A 20,543-nucleotide genomic window follows, 5' to 3' on the forward strand; every position below is an offset into this window, starting at 1 on the left:
TCACAAATCCCTAGTTTAATCACAGCTGCAAAATCCCTGTTATCAGATAAAGTAATATTCACAGATTACAGGGATTAAACCAGACCAAACTCATTGCTGTCAACAGGATTCTGACTCATAGTGACCTTGTAGGACAGGGTAGAACTGCCCCATAGGGTTTCCAAGGCTATAATCTTTAAGGAAGCAGACTGCCACATCTTTTTCCCTCAGAGTGGCTGGTGGGTTCAAACCACTGATCTTTTGGTTAGCAGCCGAGTGCCTAACCAATGAGCCACCAGGGCTCTTTTGGGGCTGTTATTGAGCTGATCACAGCTCCTCTGACTATTCTTGACATTCCTGCGATTTTGCCCATTCCTTGGAGTGGGCACCTCCCCTGTGGCGGGCAGGCCCTGTTGAGGGGCTCAAGCCAGCCTGCGTTGGGAAGAGCCTGTGGCCCTGCCCTTGAGGGGCTGAAAGCCACCTGTACAAAGGTGTCCTGGGAGAGGAGGGCAAGCCTTGCTTTGGGCTTCAGATTTGAGTTGTGAGAAGGTCAAGGTGGGCAGTGGTTTGTTTTTTTTTTATGGTTTGTGGGGGAGGGAGGGAGTGGTCACTATCTCCTTTTTGCAATCTGATGAAAGTTATAGTCTCTTTCTTTAGAACTATACACAGGAACACATGCACTTTTTTTTGTTTTTATAATTTTTATTGTGCTTTAAGTGAAAGTTTAAAAATCAAGTCAGTCTCTCACACAAAAACCCATATACACCTTGCTACACACTCCCAATTACTCTCCCCCTAATGAGACAGCCTGCTCTCTCCCTCCACTCTCTCTTTTTGTGTCCATTTGCCAGCTTCTAACCCCCTCCACCCTCTCATCTCCCCTCCAGGCAGGAGATGCCGACATAGTCTCAAGTGTCCACCTGATCCACGAAGCTCGTTCCTCACCAGCATCCCTCTCCAACCCACTGTCCAGTCCAATACATGTCTGAAGAGTTCGCTTCAGGAATGGTTCCTGTCCTGGCCCAACAGAAGGTCTGGGGGCCATGAGCACCGGGGTCCTTCTAGTCTCAGTCAGACCATTAAGTCTGGTCTTAATGAGAATTTGGGGTCTGCATCCCACTGCTCTCCTGCTCCCTCAGGGGTTCTCTGCACTTTTAACATACTCACACTTACCTATCGTTTTCAGGAGGTTCACAGTTTCAGAGTTCTCCAGGTCCATCCATGACAGAGACCATTTACTTCAGGCAAAGAACTCTTGCTTGAAGCGTACCCCTCTCCCAAATTTTTTAAGGTCATTCAAGAAAAGAAAATGTGTAGTTGGTCCTTTCTGGTTTTCCTTCCTCGCTTCTTTCCCACAGCCTTGGTGTCTCCAACTCTAACCATGGGGATGTCGCAATGCATACCCAACCCCATCTTTTTCATTGCTCATACAACCATTTAGCGATAGTTACACATGCGCACATCATACTGCTTGTGTGTATTTTTCTACATCTAATTTTTGCCCCTTAACAATGGTCTTGGTTATTATTATGGATTACATTGTGTCCCCTCTAAAAAAATTGTTATGTGGAAGTTCCAACTGCTGGAACCTGTGAACGTGACCTTGTTTGGAATAGGGTCTTTGAAGATGTTACCAGGTTAACATGACTTCATACTGGAGTAGACCCAAACCCACTGCCGTCGAGTGGATTCCAACTCAGAGTGACCCTATAGGACAGAGTAGAACTGCCCTACAGATTTTCCAAGGAGCTCCTGGTGGATTTGTACTGCTGGCCTTTTTGTTAGCAGCCATAGCTCTTAACCACTATGTGTTTCCGGAGTAGGGTGGGTCCTAGTCCCATCTGAGGAGTGTCCTTATAAGAGAGTCAGATATAGACATAGGAAGGATGCGAGCCTTGGAACGCTAAAGATGACTGGGAGCCACCTCGAGCTACGAGAGAGGCAAGGAACTGCTTTCTCAGAGCCCTCACAAGTCAGCACAGCCAGTACTTTGATTTGGACTTCCAGTGTCCCAAAGTGTGAGACAATAAATTTTTCTTCTTTAAAGCAACCCACTTTGTGGAGTTTTGTTACGGCAGCACGTGGGAACTACTACAGTCTTCCTTCTTCTAGAACAATAGCTAGAGAGCTAACCCCATTGATTTAAAAATCTAATAGGGGTGTTCTCCAGCCCCCTACCACCATCAGATTCCTAAATATTCTGTTTCTACAGGTATTTACTGCTCTTTAAGCTCCTCTTTTAAAATTTGTTTTAGATATTTTCTCTTGCTTTCTTTCAAAGATAGAGGCCTTAGCTCTCTCCTCCACCCCACCTCTTCTTCCTTTCCTGTCACCTCCCCAGCTTAATTATATCACCTCTTTTTGGTTAAATCAGTACGCATTGCTTACATTTTTATGACTTAGTGAAACCAAAAAGCAAACCCATTGCCGTTGAGTTGATTCTAACTCATAGCGACCCTATAGGACAGGGTAGAACTGCAGCATAAGGTTTCCAAGGAGTGGCTGATGGATTTGAACTGCTGACCTTTTGGTTGGCAGTCGGGCTGCTAACCACTATGTAAGTTCTGTTTATTACTGAACCAAGTAGTGCACCCGAACACAGCTCTACTCTCATGCAGCCCTGCTTGTTTTAATTTCTCCATCATTCAGCTGTCAAAAATACCTACTTCTGATTTCATCAAGCTCATTAGTCTCACCCTCTCCCCATTTGTTGCTGTTGCTGGGAGATGTGTTAGTCACCTAGTGCTGCCATAACAGAAATACCACAGTGGACGGTGCCTCAGTCACCTAGTGCTGCCGTAACAGAAATACCACAGTGGACGGTGCCTCAGTCACCTAGTGCTGCCGTAACAGAAATACCACAGTGGACGGTGTCTCAGTCACCTAGTGCTGCCGTAACAGAAATACCACAGTGGACGGTGTCTCAGTCACCTAGTGCTGCCGTAACAGAAATACCACAGTGGAGGGTGTCTCAGTCACCTAGTGCTGCCGTAACAGAAATACCACAGTGGATGGTGTCTCAGTCACCTAGTGCTGCTGTAACAGAAATACCACAGTGGATGGTGTCTCAGTCACCTAGTGCTGCTGTAACAGAAATACCACAGTGGATGGTGTCTCAGTCACCTAGTGGTGCTATAACAGAAATACCACAGTGGATGGTGTCTTATTCACCTAGTGCTGCTGTAACAGAAATACCACAGTGGATGGTGTCTCAGTCACCTAGTGCTGCTATAACAGAAATATCACAGTGGACGGTGTCTCAGTCACCTAGTGCTGCTGTAACAGAAATACCACAGTGGATGGTGTCTCAGTCACCTAGTGTTGCTGTAACAGAAATACCACAGTGGATGGTGTCTCAGTCACCTAGTGCTGCTAGAACAGAAATACCACAAGTGGATGGTGTCTTAGTTGTCTAGTGCTGCCATAACAGAAATACCACAAGTGGATGGTGTCTTAGTCATCTAGTGCTGCTATAACAGAAATACCACAAGTGCATGGCTTCACGAAGAGAAGTTTATTTTCTCACAGTCTAGTAGGTTACAAGTCCAAATTCATGGTGTCACCTCCAGGGGAAGCCTTTCTCTCTCTGTCGGCTCTGGAGGAAGGTCCTTGTCCTCAATCTTCCCCTGGTCGAGGAGCTTCTCAGGTGCAGGGACCCCATGTCCAAAGGATGCACCCTGCTTCTGGTGCTGCTTTCTTGGTGGTATGAGGTCCCCAATCTCTGCTTGCTTCCCTTTCCTTTTATCTCTTGAGAGATAAAAAGTGGTGCAGGCCACACCCCAGGGAAACTCTTTACCTTGGATCAGGGAGGTGACCTGAGTAAGGGTGGTGTGAAAATCCCACCCTAATCCTCTCAACATAAAACTACAATCACAAAATGGAGGACAGCCACACAATACTGGGAATCATGGCCTAACCAAGTTGATACATTATTTCAGGGACATTATCCAATCTATGACAGGAGACTTCTTTCCTGGAGGCCTCTGTTGCCTCCTCTGCTCTGTTATGGCCCCAGTGAGTGCTGTGGCCCAGCTGTCACCAGGACTTCCTGCCCTGTTCTCCTGTGCGGGACCCCTGCACCATGGGTTTCCTGTCTCCTCTGACTTGGCTCACTCCTCATTTTGCTCAAGTACATACTCTTGATACCTAAGAAACATTTCTTAGATTCCCGCCCCCTCCTGGATTTTGAAAACACCACTAGTTTACTCTCCAGGTAACTTTTAGTTTAGCTGGGTATAGAATTCTAGAATGAAAATTATTTTCTCAGAATGTTTAAGGTGTTGCTCCATTGTATCGTCATTTCCAGTGCTGTTGAGAAGTCTGATGCTATTCTGATTTCATTTCCTTTGTATATGATCATACCCCCCCCCCCACCCCATACACCTCTGGAGGCTCATTTTGTCCCCAGTATTGTGAAATATCACAATGATGCACCTACTCTCCTTCACTGTGCTGGGCACATGGTGGGCCCCTTCGCCTGAGGACTGATGTGTCTGTATTATTTCTAAGATAATTTTTTTTTTTCCGGTTCTGCTGTTCTTTCTTTCTGGAACTCACTTTATTTGGAGATGGACCTTGTATTAGTTTCCTAGGGCTGCCGTAAAAAAGTACCACGAACTGAGTGGCTTAAAACAACAAAAATGTGTTGTTTCACAGACTGAAATCAAGGTGTCAGCAAGGTTGGTTCCCCGTGGAGGCTCTGAGGGAGAGTCTGTTCCATGCCTCTCCCATCAGTGCTCTGGCTTCCAGCTGCATCACTCCAGTCTCTGCCTCTGTCACGACATGGGGTGCGTTCTCCTGGTGTATCTCTGTCTCTTCTCCCCCTCTTAGAAGGGCACTGCTGTGGATTGAACTGTGTCCCCCCAAAATGCGTGTCAACGTGGCTAGGCCATGATTCCCAGTATTGTGTGATTGTCCTTTATTTTGTGATCTGATGTAATTATGCTATGTGTTATAAATCCTAACCTCTATGTTGTTAATGCCCCCACGTGTCTGTCAGTTTGTCATACTGTGGGGGCTTGTGTGTTGCTGTGATGCTGGAAGCTATGCCACCAGTATTCAGATACCAGCAGGGTCACCCACGGAGGACAGGTTTCAGCTCAGCTTCCAGACTTACGACAGACTAAGAAGAAGGACCCAGCGGTCTACTTCTGAAATGCGTTACCCAGTGAAAACATTATGAATAGCAGCGGAACATAGTCTGATATAGTGCTGGAAGATGAGCCCCTCAGGTTGGAAGGCACTCAAAAGGTGACTGGGGAAGAGCTGCCTCCTCAAAGTACAGTCAACCTTAATGATGTGGATGGAATTAAGTTTTTGGGACCTTCATTTGCTGATGTGGCACGACTCAAAATGAGAAGAAACAGCTGCAAACATCCATTAATAATGGGAACCTGGAATGTATGAAGTATGAATCTAGGAAAATTGGAAATCGTCAAAAATGAAATGGAATGCATAAACATCGATATCCTAGGCATTAGTGAGCTGAAATGGACTGTTATTAGCCATTTTGAATCGGACAATCATATAGTCTACTATGCTGGGAATGACAACTTGAAGAGGAATGGTGTTGCATTCATCGTCAAAAAGAATATTTCAAGATCTATCCTGAAGTACAATGCTGCCAGTGATAGGATAATATCCATATGTCTGCAAGGAAGATCAGTTAATATGACTATTACTCAAATTTATGCACCAACCACTAGGGCCAAAGACAAAGAAATAGATTTTTATCAGCTGCTGCAGTCTGAAATTGATCGAACATGCAATCAAGATGCATTGATAATTACTGGTGATTGGAATGCAAAAGTTAGAAACAAAGAAGAACAATCAGTAGTTGGAAAATATGGCCTTGGTGATAGAAACAATGCCAGAGATTGAATGATAGAATTTTGCAAGCCCAGTGACTTCTTCATTGCAAATACCTTCTTTCACCAACAAAAACGGTGACTATACACATGGACCTTGCCAGACGGAACACACAGAAATCAAATTGACTACATCTGTGGAAAGAAACAATGGAAAAGCTCAATATCATCAGTCAGAACAAGGCCAGGGGCCGACTGTGGAACAGACCATCAATTGCTCATATGCAAGTTCAAGGTGAAACTGAAGAAAATCAGAGCAAGTCCACGAGAGCCGACATATGACCTTGAGTATATCCCACCTGAATTTAGAAACCATCTGAAGAATAGATTGGATGCACTGAACACTAGTGACCGAAGCCCAGATGAGTTGTGGAATGACATCAAGGACATCATCCATGAGGAAAGCAAGAGGTCACTGAAAAGACAGGAAAGAAAGAAAAGGCCAAGATGGATGTCAGAGGAGACTCTGAAACTTGCTCTTGAACATCGAGCAACTAAAGCAAAAGGAAGAATTGATAAAGTAAAAGAACTGAGCAGAAGATTTCAAAGGGCGGCTGGAGAAGACAAAGTGTCATAATGACATGTGCAGGGAGCTGGAGATGGAAAACCAAAAGGGAAGAACACACTCGGTATTTCTCAAGCTGAAAGAACTGAAGAAAAAATTCAAGCCTCGAGTTGCAACAGGAAGGATTCTACGGGGAAAACATTAAATGGCGCAGGAAGCATCAAAAGAAGATGGAAGGAATACACACAGTCATTATACCAAAAAGAATTAGTTTATGTTCAACCATTTCAATAGGTAGTATATGATCAGGAACCAATGGTACTGAAGGAAGATGTCCAAGCTGCTCTGAAGGCATTGGCGAAAAACAAAGCTCCAGGAATTGACGGAATATCAACTGAGTTGTTTCAGCAAACAGATGCAGCACTGGAGGTGCTCACTCGTCTTTGCCAAGAAATATGGAAGACAGCTTCCTGGCCAACTGACTGGAAGAGATCCATATTTATGCCTATTCCCAAGAAAGGTGATCTAACCGATGTGGAAATTATGAAACAATATCGTTAATATCACACGCAAGCAAAATTTTGCTGAAGATCATTCAAAAGCAGCGGCAGCAGTATATCGACAGGGAACTTCCAGAAATTCAGGCTGGTTTCAGAAGAGGATGTGGAACCAGGGATATCACTGCTGATGTCAGATGGATCCTGGCTGAAAGCAGAGAATACCAGAAGGATGTTTACCTGTGTTTTATTGATTGTGCAAAAGCATTCGACTGTGTAGATCATAACAAATTATGGATAATATTGTGAAGAATGGGAATTCCAGAACACTTAATTGTGCTCCTGAGGAACCTGTACATAGATCAAGAGGCAGTTGTTCGGAGAGAACAAGGGGATACTGATTGGTTTAAAGTCAGGAAAGGTGTGCACCAGGGTTGTATCTTTTCACCATACCTATTTAATCTGTATGCTGAACAGATAATACGAGAAACTGGACTATATGAAGAAGAACGGGGCATCAGGATTGGAGGAAGATTCATTAACAACCTGCGTTATGCAGATGACACAACCTTGCTTGCTGAAAGTGAAGAGGATTTGAAGCACTTACTGATGAAGATCAAAGACCACAGCCTTCAGTATGAATTACACCTCAACAAAAACAAAAAACAAAAATCCTCACAACTGGACCAATGAGCAACATCATGATACACGGAGAAAAGATTGAAGTTGTCAAGGATTTCATTTTACTTGGATCCACAATCAGCAGCCATGGAAGCAGCATTTACCCAGATGCATTGTACTGGGTAAATCTGCTGCAGAGGACCTCTTCAAAGTGTTGAAGAGCAAAGATGTCACCCTGAAGAGCAAAGATGTCACCCTGAAGACTAAGGTGCACCTGACCCAAGGCATGGGATCTTGAATCCTTTCATATGCATGTGAAAGCTGGACAATGAGTAAGGAAGACCGAAGAAGAATTGACTCCTTTGAATTGTGGTGTTGGTGAAGAATATTGAATACACCATGGACTGCCAAAAGAATGAACAAATCTGTCTTAGAAGAAGTACAATCAGAATGCTCCTTAGAGGCAAGAATGGTGAGATTGCGTCTTATGTACTTTGGACATATTGTCGGGAGGGTTCAGTCCCTGGAGAAGGACATCATTCTTGGCAAAGTACAGGGTCAGCGGAAAAGAGGAAGACCCTCAACGAGGTGGACTGACACAGCGGGTGCAACATTGAGTTCAACCACAACAATTGTGAGCATGACGGAGGACCGGGCAGCGTTTCGATTTGTGGTACATAGGGTTGCTACGAGTCGGAACTGACTCATTGGCACCTAACAACAACAGCAACACCAAGCCTCGTAAACTATGAGAGAATAAATTCCTGTTTGTTAAAGCCATCCAGTTACGGTATTTCTGTTATAGCAGCACTAGGTGACTAAGACAGACCCAGTCATATTAGCTTAGGGCCCACCCTACTCCAGTGTAACCTCGAGTGAACTTCCGTGACTACAACTGGAGAGACCATGTTTCCAAATAAGTGCACATTCTCATGTTCCCGGGGTTAGGACTTCACCATATCTTTTTTTAGGGACAGAATTCAACCCATTATAGACCTCCTGGGCTGATTTTCCATTTGTCATCTTTTTTCTTCTCTCGTTGATGGTAATATCTTGTTCTTCATTTAAGGATGCAAGATCTTATCTCACAGAAGGTGATAGTAACTTAAGGATAATTTGAATTTTTATTTTGTTTCTTGTTTTCCTTTTTTTGAAAATTTCACTAGACTATATCCTCCCTGAGACTGGGGATATTTTTTCCTTAGTAATATTCACGGGTGAATTCGAACACATTAAATAAAATCCATTGCTGTTGGAGTTGGTCCCAGCTCATAGTGACCCTATCAAAAAGGACATAAAATAGTGCCTGGCATATAGGAGGAATATGAGATAGTGTTCAGGTCTTCTATAGTCTTCCTGAGTCTTTTTTTTTTTTTTTGGTGGGGGAGGGGTCTGGTTGTTCTAGCCGTAACTGAAAGGGGGATGTTCAGATTTCCAGGTATGACTGTGAATGCTCACTTCTCCCTTTAATTCTTTCAGTTTTTGCTTCACGAATTTTGAAGCTCTTATTAGACTCACATGCATTTATGATCATTATATCTTCCAGAAGAACTGAGCTTTTCATCGTTACCAGATGCTCCTCTTTATCTCTGCTCTCTTTTTTTGTCTCGAAGTCTATTTTGTCTGATGTTAACACAACTGTCCCAGCTTCCTCATATTTGTTATTTGCCTATCATACCTCTTCCATTCTTTCACTTTCAACGTATTTGTGCCCTTATATTTAAACTTACCTTTCTATGGAAGCCTATAGTTGGGTCTTACCTTTTTATCCAGCCTGATAATTTCTGCTTTTTAATGTTCATGTTTTGTCCATTTACGTTTTTTACTGTTTAAATGTCCCCCAAATCAAAGCCCTTTTTATCAGATAATAAATAAAAAATAAGCACGAATGCTTCCAAACTTGCTTGGGCGGCGATAGCGGTGGTTGTGTGAAGAAGATTTGCCTTACTCTAAAATACAGTTTTAAAAATTGTTTATTATGGACAATTTTGAATATATACAAAGTAAACAAGGAGCCCTGATGGCACAGTGGTTAACCACTCGGCTACTGAAAGGTTGGCGGTTTGAACTCACCCATCGGCTGTACGGGAGAAAGACCTGGCAATCTGCTTCTGTAAAGATTACAGCCTAGGAAACCCTGTGGCGGCAGCTCTGCTCTGTCATATGGGGTCGCTTTCAGTTGAAAAACGACTTGATGGCACCTAATGATAACAAAAACACAAAGTAAACAGACTAATATAATGAACCTCCATGTGCCTGTCACTCAGCTCGAGGAGTTTTCACCGTTCTGGCGTTCTCATCTCATCTTTACCTCACCAACTCTCACCCCTAATATGTTAGGGTTCTTTAGTTTATATTTAATGTGAACATTAATATGGTTGATTTATGTCTCCCACTTTTGTTATTTTCTATTTGTCCCGTCTTTCTGTTGTTCTGTTTTTCCTTTTCTGTCTTGTTTTGCTCCCACGCGTCTGTCAGTTTGTCATACTGTGGGGGCTTGGGCATTGCCGTGATGCTGGAAGCTATGCCACCAGCAGGGTCACCACTGGTGGAGAGTTTTCAGCTGAGCTTCCAGACTAAGACAGACTAGGAAGAAGGACCTGGCAGTCTACTTCTGAAAAGAATTAGCCAGTAAAACCTTATGAATAGCAGCGGAACATCGTCTGATATAGTGCTGGAAGATGAGCCCGTTAGGTAGGGAACCTGTTGCCCATTGCCGTGAGTCGATTCTGACTCACGGTGACCTTACAGAACAGAGTAGACCTGCCCCGTGGAGTTTCCAAGGAGCGCCTGGTGGATTCAAACTGCCGACTTTTTGGTTAGCAGCCGTGGCTCTTACCCACTACTACAGCAGGGTAGGGAAGGCATTCCAAAGGCTACTGGGGAAGAGCTGCCTCCTCAAAGTGGAGACGACCTTAATGACGTGGACGGAGTAAAGCTTTCGGGACCTTCATTTGCTTCTTTCAGGTTACCCGACTGTGTATACTCAGAATATTGGTTTGAATATTCTGAATATATTATTACTCCATCTCAATTCCTCTATCGGCTTTTCTACTATACCTCTTTTCATTAGTTTCTTAGTGGTCTAAAATTTATATCTTATCACAGTTTAATTTTGTAACACTTCACATGAAATACAAGACTTTCGTAATAGTAAATTCCCTTTACCCCCAGCCCATGATTTGAACAGTGTCATACATATTATGTTGACATATGTTGTAAACCACATAATACAGTATCACGATTTTTGCTCTAAATAATCATTAAGTTTATTTTTACAATTGTTAAACAATTTAAGCAAACCCATTTTTAAAGACATTGAGAAAAGAAATAGGCTTTTATAATTACCCATTATGTAATGTATTTTGTATTTGCCCACATACTTACCATGTCTAGTGCTTTTCATTTATGACTGTAGATTCAAGCATCAGGTATCATTTCTCTTCAGCTTCAAATACTTCCTTTAACATTTCTTGTCTGTTGATGGCAGATTCTCCCAGTTTAATGTATCTGGAATATCTTTATTTTGTCTTCAGTTTTACAGTGTATTTTCATTGGATAGAGAATTTTGGATCGACAGTTTCTTTTTCCCAGTCCTTTGAATGTGTTGTTCCAATGTCTCCTGGCCTCCATTGTTTCTAGTGAGAAGTTAGCCGTTAGCGGTCTTGTTCTGCTGTATGTGATGCGGAGATGCTCTTCTCAAGACTTTCTCTCTGGCTTTCAGCCGTTTGTGATTTGCCTAGGAGGGTTTTCCCTGTGTTTGTCCTGCTCAGGGGTTGTTGACCGTCTTGGGTGTATAAGTTTCTATTTTATCACCAACTTTGGGGAAAATTTTGTCATCATTTCTTCAAACAGGGGCATCGGTGGTTCAGTGGTAGAGTTCTCACCTTCCACGCAGGAGATCCAGCTTTGATTCTGGCCAGTGCGGCTCATGCACAGCCACCACCCGTCTGTCAGTGGGGGCTTGAGTGTTGCTATGATGCTGAATGGGTTTCAGCAGAGCTTCTGGACTAAGATGGGCTGGGGAGAATGACCTGGTGGTCTACTTCTGAAAACCAGCCAATGAAAGCCCTATGCATCCCAGTGGTCTGAGCCGCAACCAAAGAACTGAGTAGCATTTCATTCTGTTGTACGTGGGGTCTTGAGTTAAGGGCTGACTTGAAGGCAGCAGACAACACCAGCACTTGTTCACATATTCTTTTCTGCCCATTTGCTTTCTTCTTTTGGTACTCGCATTACATATATATTTGAGGTTTGATATTGTTCCACAGGGCATTCAGGCCCAGTTCATCTTTTAAGATTTTTTTACTCTGTTTTTCATATTGGGTAATTTCTATTGTCTTATCTTCAAGTTAACTTACCCTTTCTTCCATCTCCAATCTGCTACTAAGCCCGTTTAGTGAATATTTTTAATTCCAATTACTGTAGTTTTTACTTGCTTCTTTTTATAATTTCCAATTCTTGTCTGTTTATTATGATCATATATTTTATTGAACTCTTGAACACATTTACAATAGCTGCTTTAAAATTCTTGTCTGCTATTTTTAACAACTGGGTTATTTCAGAATTGTTTTGTTTAAAAAAAAAAATTTTTTTTTTTTTTTTTAGGTCCCTGGGTCTAAAAATAAAGGATCCCTGCTGGAGCAGTGATTAAGCGCTTGGCTGCTAACTGAAAGGTTGGTGGTTCAAATCCACCAGCTGTTCTGTGGAAGAAAGATATGATGGTCTGCACCCACAAGGATATCCAACCTTGGAAACCCTATGGGGTGGTTCTTCTCTGTCCCATAGGGTCACTATGATTTGGAACTGACTTGAGAAAATGATTTTGGTTTTTGGTTTTATGGGTCACAAATTTCTCTTTCTTTGAAAATCTAGTAATATTTGGTGATGTGCTGGACATTGTAGATGATTGGTTGTAGTGATTTATGATGCTTTTCTTCTTCTGAAGAGTGTTAATTTTTCTCTTAGCAGTTAATTTGGCTGCACTCAAACTCAAAACTCTGCTGGGATCTCTGCTTGGTTGGTCAGGCCTGCAGCTGTGTCCTCTGCTTGCTCCTTGGGGTGTCACTGTGCATGGAGGTCCAGGGCTGGCCAGGACCTGGGCAGTTTACCAGCAGATCTTAGAGCTTCCTCTCCCCAGCTGCTCCCTGTCCTCCCCTCGTTTTCCAGCCACCCTGTCACCTCTCAACAACGGTCACTGACTTTTCCAGCTGGGAGGAGGGTGGATTTGCACTTGAGTGCCAGCCATGCCCCAGGGAAAAATCTATACAAACGCACACCCAGTGCAGTTCTCTCAGGGGATCTCACCCCTCCAGTTTCTGCCTGCTTTTCATCGCTCCCAGGACCCTCAACTAGTTCGGTTTTATGTTTTGTGCCTAGTTTGAGCTCGATTTAGCAGCACGGGAGAATGCATGTGGCCTCCGCGACTTGCTTATAGACCTGCTGGCGCTTAGTCAGAGTCAGGCGTTGTTTTTCTGGAGTGGACTTGCCTGTAGACCTACTGGTGCTTAGGTCAGAGCCAGGCATTGTTTTTCCGGAGTGGAGTTACTTGTAGACCTGCTGGCACTTAGTCAGAGTCAGGCATTGCTTTTCTGGAGCAGACTTGCGTGTAGACCTGCTGGCGCTTATTCAGAGTCAGGCGTTATTTTTCTGGAGTGGACTTGCCTGTAGACCTGCTGGCGCTTAGTCAGAGTCAGGCGTTGTTTTTCTGGAGTGGACTTGCCTGTAGACCTGCTGGCGCTTATTCAGAGTCAGGCGTTTTTCTGGAGTGGACTTGCCTGTAGACCTGCTGGCGCTTAGTCAGAGTCAGGCATTGCTTTTCTGGAGTGGACTTGCCTGTAGACCTGCTTGCGCTTAGTCACAGTCAGACATTGTTTTTCTGGAGTGGACTTGCCTGTAGACCTGCTGGCACTTATTCAGAGTCAGGCATTGCTTTTCTGGAGTGGACTTGCCTGTAGACCTGCTTGCGCTTAGTCACAGTCAGACATTGTTTTTCTGGAGTAGACCTGCTGGCACTTATTCAAAGTCAGGCATTGTTTTTCTGGAGTGGACTTGCGTATAGACCTGCTGACGCTTAGTCAGAGTCAGGCATTGCTTTTCTGGAGTGGACTTGCCTGTAGACCTGCTGGCACTTATTCAGAGTCAGGCATTGCTTTTCTGGAGTGGACTTGCCTGTAGACCTGCTGGCACTTATGCAGAGTCAGGCATTGCTTTTCTGGAGTGGACTTGCCTGTAGACCTGCTTGCGCTTAGTTTCCACTCCAGGACTCCCACGAGCCAGGAATAAGCCACTCCAACCTAAAGGAATTCTTTCACCCACAAAGCCTGACTTCACATCCTTGATAAGACAAAACCCAGCTGTCTTAGTCTCCTAGTGCCGCTGTAACAGAAACACCACACATGGGTAGTTTTAAGGAACAGGAACTTATTTTCTCACAGTTTAGGAGGCTAGAAGTCTTAATTCAGGGCCCCAGCTCTAGGGGAAGGCTCTCTTACCCATTTTCAGGGAAGATCCTTCTCTCAGCCTCTCTAGCGTTCTCCTCTCACATCTTGATCTCCATGTGGCATCTATTTTTACCCCATTTGTGCTTGCCTGCCTCTGTGCCTAGTTTTCTCTTTCTTATGTCTCAAAAGTGGTCAGGTTTAAGACACACCCTACACTGATATGGCCTCATTAGCATAACAAAGAGAACTCTATTCCCAAATGGGATCACATCCACAGATATACCGGCTAGCATTAGCATTCCAACATCTATTTTGGGAGGACACAGTTCAGTCTATAACACTAGGGCTGGATGTTCTAATTGGTGGCCTCAAATGGAAGCATTTCTTAGATGTTTAAATTTGACCAGCATGGTAGAAATAGAGATTACAGCTTTATTGACTTCCTGTAGTGTAAGCTCCTAAAGGGCAGGGACCATGGGGTGTCTCCTTGGACTTCCCAGAGGCACGTGGCCCCAGGGCCCAGCACAGGGTTTACCTGGTGTAGGGCTCCTCAGAGAGACAGATATTCCTCACCCCGCCCTGCCATTACCTTGACTGTGGGCAGACGACTTAGCTTTTCTGTGCTGTAGGTTCTGCCTCTGTAATAGGGGTGATATAAGGTTGGTTTGAGGATTAGCTAGGATAGTATGTGTAAATGGTTGGGGCAGTCTCTATCGCACAGAAGTCTCAGGGAACACTGTCCATGATGCTCCCGAGACCAGCTTTGGAATAGAAATGGGGCTAGGCTTGTGGTATTGTTGATATTAGTGGGTATAAACCTTGGGAGGTTCCAAATCGGGAGGCTCAGGCCTTCACTTAGCACACCTGGGTGTCGCCTTACTGTGTGCCAGGCTGTGGCGAGTGACATGCTGTCTCCTCCTGATGTGCAGTCCAGTGGAACCGAGCCCAGGACACGTTTTCCCAGAGCTGCGTTTCGGCCAGGTGCGGTGCCCAGGATGCCCGCTCAAGAGAGACCCCTGCACCCTTGCTGTCAGGAGGGCAGTGCTGAGGGCTAGTGGAGCGGTACAGCAGGCCCCGGGGGACAGGGACAGTCTGTGGGCTTGAGCAGCAGTCCCCCACTGAGGTTGGGGAAAGTGGACCCAGGGAGGGGGTTCCTGGGTCATCCCTGGGTGCGAGTATCCTGGGGCCACCAGGACAAAGGACCACAAACTGGGCGGCTTAAAACAACAGAGCTGACTTCTCACAGCTCTGAGGCCAGAAGTCTGAAATCAGTGTCACTGGGCCGAAATCCAGGTGTCACAGGGCCATGCTGCCTCCTGAGCTCCGGGGGAGGCTCCTTCCCTGTCTCCTGTGTCCCCTGCCAGCTTCCTAGGCTGTGGCCATGTGGTCACATGGTTTCCTCCTCTGTGTCTTCTCTCCTATAAGGAGAGTTATGACGGCATTTAGGGCCTGTTAAGGGTTGAATTATGTGCCCCCCAAATATGTTTTGTAAAGGCTAATCTCTATGCCTGTGGTTATAAGCCCATTTGGGAATGGGTTGTCTTTGTTATGTTAAAGTGGCAGGATTAGTGTAGGGTGTGTCTGGAGGCAATCTCTTTTGAGATATAGAAGAGATTAAACAAGCCAGAGATGCAGAGGTGGGGGAAGAGAGACGTCAAGCCAAATGAAGATCGCCCAGGAGCAGAAGCTCAAAGAGACAAGGACCTTCCTCCACAGCCAACAGAGCCAGAAAGCCTTCCCCTAGAGCCAGCATCCTGAATTTGGACTTGCAGCCTCCTAAAATGTGAGAAAATGAATTTCTGTTTGTTAAAGCCACCCGCCTGTGGTATTTCTGTTACAGCAGCACTGGGTAGCTAAAACAGGGGCCACTCAGATAATCCAGGATGACCTCCTGGTCTCAAGATCCTTAACTCAACCACATCTACAAAGACCCCTTTTCCAAAGAAGGCAGCATTTACGAGGGATTAGGACGTGGGCATGGCTTTCAGGGGACCACCGTTCAGCCCGCTGCACTCTGCCTGGAACTGGGGAGAGGAGGAAGGGAGGAGCCCTGTGGGGCCATGACCTCTGTTGCTTCCAAGCAGGGTCTGTCTCTGGCTGCGCCTTAGCTAAGGCCTGGGCTCCTCCTGTGGATCTCGAGGGTGGGCAGCACGGGAGCTTCACCGTGTGCAAGTTGTTTTTGTGGTTTCCCTGAGGTCATTGAGAAAGATACAGAGATTGAGAGGATTTCCTTCAGCCCTAGTAACCCCCAAACCCCATTGCTGCTGAGTGGATTCCGACTCATAGCGACCCTACAGGACAGAGTAGAACTCCCTAGGGTTTCCAAGGAGTGGCTGGTGGATTTGAACTGCTGGCCTTTTGGTTATCAGCCAAGCTCTTAACCACTGCACCACCAGGGCTTCTCAACCCTAGTAGAAAAACAAAACCAATGACAACCAAGTGCTCCATCTCTTTTTCCTCTTGAGTCCTGTAGGGCGTGACAAGATGTATATGGATGGGTGACTCTATGTGACCAGTTGCTGTCACATCGACTCCGACTCATGGTGACCCCCTCTGTGTCAGAGTAGAACTGCGCTCCATAGGGTCTCCCATGGCTGACTTTTCAGAAGTAGATCTCCAGGCTTTTCTTCTGACGTGCCTCTAGGGGACTTGAACCTCCAATCTTTCAGTTAGCCGCCAAGTGCTTTAATTGTTTCCACCACCCAGGGACTCTGACTCTTACATAGGAGGCCTAAATAAGATCTGTTTGTTGATGAGAAAATTTGTTCTTAGTCTTTTCTGGTGTTTTGGGGTGAGAAGAGGAGGCTGGCTAAGGCCGGGCATTGAGATTGAGGCGGGGTCGCGGGCTGTCCTTTGCCCTACCACTGTGGGCTTTGTGCAGGGAAGTGGGTGTGCAGGGGTGGGTCTGGGAGGGGGCGTGGAGAGACCAGTTCCAGGCATGGTCATGGGAGACAGCTGATGCCCCAGCAGGGAGAAAACTGTGCAGAGGTATCGCAATAAATATGTGTGAGTAACGTAGCTAACATGTGCAATCCCCCAAAACAAACCCGTGCCACCGATGGACCCTATAGGGCAGATAGAACCTCCCCAGGACTTCCAAGGCTGTAAGTCTTTACAGAAGCAGACTGCCACGTCTTTCTCCTGAGGAGCAGCTGGTGGGTGTGAAGTGCCGAGCACTTTAAACACTGCACCACCAGGGCTCCCGATCCATATATGTAATACATATATAAGTAAACGCATTAGGATTTAGCCAGGGATTAAATGCGGTCTGATTCCTTTCTGGTTAGCTTGCCAGGTGAAATACAGAATGCCCGGATGACTTTGAATTTCAGACAAACAGCGAGTACCTTTCTAGTATATGTCTGTGCTATATTTGAGACATACTAAAAATACCCTTTGTTGTTAATCTGACATTTGAATTTAACTGGGCACCCTGTATTTTTATTGGCTAAGTCTGGCAGCCCTATTTGCTACCGGCTTTGGCCTGATTTAAAAACCACAAACAGGCATGATATCAAGTGCAGATCACAGGGAAGGGCAAATCAAAATGGGGAGGAAACTTGGGTTTATTTAATTTCCAGCATTTCAAAGATGATTGATTTAGTATTTGTCTCTGGATCAAAAAGAGCCCAGAGCTCCGTCAGCTGTAGAGCACGGGGTGGGGGGCCGTCCTGAAGGAGAGCTGTAGCCTCAGCTTGTCCCAGACCCCCAGGCCCCACAGCTGCCAGGTTGGTGCCCAGACGAGCCGGAGGGGCTCAGGGCAGGCTCTGCCAAGCCACCTGCGGGTTAGGGTGCCTGTCGCCCAGTGCGAGCCCATGGGCTCTGTCCGGGTGGGAGTGGAGGTGGGGGCTTGGTGCCTGGCCCTCGTGTGCTCCCCCCCAGTTTGGTGGGGTGCTTCCACACAGTAAGAATCTCTGGGGTTCACTGCCCTCTGTGGTATCAACTCCGAAAGGGACAGAGCCTCTGTGACAGTTTCTTCCAGGTTCCTGTAACCGGCAGGCCCTGCCACCCCTGCTGATGGAGTGCTGACTGTCCAACCTGACTCTGGCCCTGGACGCCCACTGCAGACAGCCCCCTCCACCCTGTATTGGTGGCCCTGAGAGGCCCAGGAGGGTGGAGGTGAGATCCCCAAGTGTGGGAGCAGCAGATGCAGCACACTTGAGAGCCAGCATGCTGCTCGTGTCTATGGTGTGGCAGTCAGGGGAGTGGGCATTGTTGATGTGGGCTGGAGGGGCCTGGGGGTCTCAGGGAGGAGGGGCTTGAGCTGAGCTGCAGAGCAGAGGAGGGAGGGGAGAGAGCCATCTCTAAAAGGAGTCAGGGCTGCGGTGCCCTCCCATCCCCTGGCCCGGCCCTGCCATGTGTGGTGCCGCCCAGTTCACTGTTTCCCCGATGGCTTTGGCACTGGGTTGGGCTGTCCCTGCTCGCCTGGTCTGCCTGGTGCTTGTATTGAGTGAATGAATGAGTGAGTGAGCAGAAAAGTCCCAGTGCCCTGTGGAGGAGGATCTGACAGAGGTGGACGTGAGGGTCGGTGGGAGCAGGTGGAGGCCCTGCGTCAGGAGCAGGACACACCACGGGGAGTGATGTGCTGATTGAGGACTGCAAGCTTGGTGGCCGTTTGCCAGAAGAAGGCGAGGGTGGGAGAGGGGGCAAGGTGACCTCAGGGAGTCCGGCCAGGAGGGGTGGCAGCTGGGTGACAGTGGCATGGTGCCCGAGGCAATGAGGGGGACTGGGTAGCTGAGCCTCCGCTGGGGTGCTGCCAGGCCACCTGTGCCGTTGTCACTCAGCCATGTCCCCCTACCTCCCCTGATCTCCCTGGGATCGCCATCCCTGCCGCCTGTCACGTGTGCGCGTCTGCCTGCCTGCCTTCTGCCGTGCGTCTCTTCTTTCCCTAATGGAGGCCCTTCTTACGTCCGGTCGTGTGCAGAAAACATTCTTAGGCTACTTGATAGAAAAGGCTCTTTGACATCGTGCTGTCTCCCTCCGTGTCTGCTGAGGCCCGGCATGCTGGCGAGGAGGACAGACGGCCTTGAGGGCCATTGGGCCAGCCGCCACGGGGCCACCAGGCCGATGCTGGGTGCCTGGCATACAAGATAGGCATCTCTCCATCCCCCAGGACCACGGGTGGTCTGTGCCCTCCACAGATAGTGTTGTCCCAGGCCAGAGTGAACAACACATTCTTAGTCTTTTACTTCTGTAATCATCAGAGTTTTTTTTAATTTTTAGACTGGAGAGCTTGTGCACCTTTGTTTTTCTTATTGATGAGCCGATGAATTTTGCATGATGTAAACGTTATAAAGGAATAGAATTGCTCGGAAGGATGTAATATATTCTATTTTTGAACCACTCAAATGGACTTTGGTAATTTAAAATATAATCTAGACTCTGCTCTGCCCACAGGAACTAAAGAAAAGCCCCAGGTTAGAGCCGCTCGCTGCCCTGAGCGAGCCCTCTCCTCCAGGCAGGGGACATAGGAGTCAGCGAGAACATATTCAGGCCCTGTGAGATGCTGCTTTTGCTTTTTTTTTTTCTGTCCTGTGGGCTCCGGTCCTGCTGAGTCTGCCTTTGGGACAGGCCCTTCTCTGGTTCCTCTGCAGTTTGAGCTTGTGCTGTGGAGGGGGGAGGGGGTGGGAGTGGAGAGCTGAGTGGTACTTTCCCCCTGGGAGCCTGGATTCCTCCCCCCAGCCCAGTCGACACCTGGATGCTGCAAAAGTATGCTTCTCTGGAGCACAGTTCTCACTGCAACACGACACATGGGACTGCCACGGTCAGAGCTGACTCAGCGGTGACCGGTTTGGTTTTGGTTATGTGTCCTCTTCATAAGAAGGAGTTAGGTAGAGTTTAAAGCGAGTGTTAAAACTTAGTTTATGTGATAAGTATGAAATACACAGCTGTATTTCTTCAACTTTGTGTTACTTTCTGAATTCCATTTCCCTCTAACATCATTCCCATTGGCGTTGAGCCAATTCTGACTCATAGCGACCCCATGTGACAGAGTAGAACTGCCCCCTAGTGTTCCTGAGGCTGTAAATCTTAGGAACAGGCTCCCATGTCTCTCCCGCAGAGACCTTTCAGACCGCCAGCTTTTCAGTTAGCAGCTGAGCACTTTAACTGCTGTGCCACCAGGGCTCCAGGTGTCCATATGTGTATGCCTAATACTTGGCGCCTGGGTTTCTTTGAGCTGGAAGTGTTAAGACCTGGAGAGCCGATGTGACGCACTCACACACACGTTGTGATGACGCGGTGATAAATGTAACCTTTTATGTGTTGTAGTCTTCTGTGCGCCTTATCGCCAACTGTTCAAAGCTATGAATACTGATAATGTTGGCCACTGCCGACCTGTTTCCTAAATTTAGGTTGTTAATGGTCAAATTTGGGAGATGAACCAGATCAATCATTTTTGTCAGAAGAAATACTCCAAGAGAGGTCCGTTTCTACATAGAATTGTGCTCACATGCTGCTAGTCAAAAGGGAGGCAGCAGGGCTGGTGGCGAGCCCGATGCCGGCCTGACAGCCTGGGTCTGAGTCCTGGCCGCATGGTAAGAGCCACGTGATCTGGGTAAGATGCCGGAGCCTTGGTTTCCTTTGTTCGTGAAGTGGGATCGTTATGCTTAGCTCGTAAGATGACTGTGAG

General features: G+C 46.6%; 2 protein-coding genes across 8 annotated transcripts in view; one reads left to right on the plus strand and one right to left on the minus strand.

The window, feature by feature from the left end:
- The window catches only part of LOC126077377 (uncharacterized), a 1,154,420-nt gene that overhangs the window by 27,554 nt on the left and 1,106,323 nt on the right, over positions 1–20,543 (minus strand). The window lies entirely within an intron of this gene.
- Positions 1–20,543, plus strand: part of RGS12 (regulator of G protein signaling 12) — a 162,866-nt gene that overhangs the window by 5,204 nt on the left and 137,119 nt on the right. For 2 of the 7 annotated variants that reach the window (XM_049886653.1, XM_049886651.1), the window contains exon 2: positions 12,078–12,145. The exons of the other annotated variants lie outside the window; for them this stretch is intronic. The gene's annotated coding sequence lies outside the window, so the exon portion shown is untranslated. The remainder of the gene's footprint in view (positions 1–12,077; positions 12,146–20,543) is intronic. 7 annotated transcript variants of the gene reach the window in all.

Source organism: Elephas maximus, chromosome 5 (genome assembly GCF_024166365.1).
Source record: "Elephas maximus indicus isolate mEleMax1 chromosome 5, mEleMax1 primary haplotype, whole genome shotgun sequence".
NCBI lineage: Eukaryota > Metazoa > Chordata > Mammalia > Proboscidea > Elephantidae > Elephas > Elephas maximus.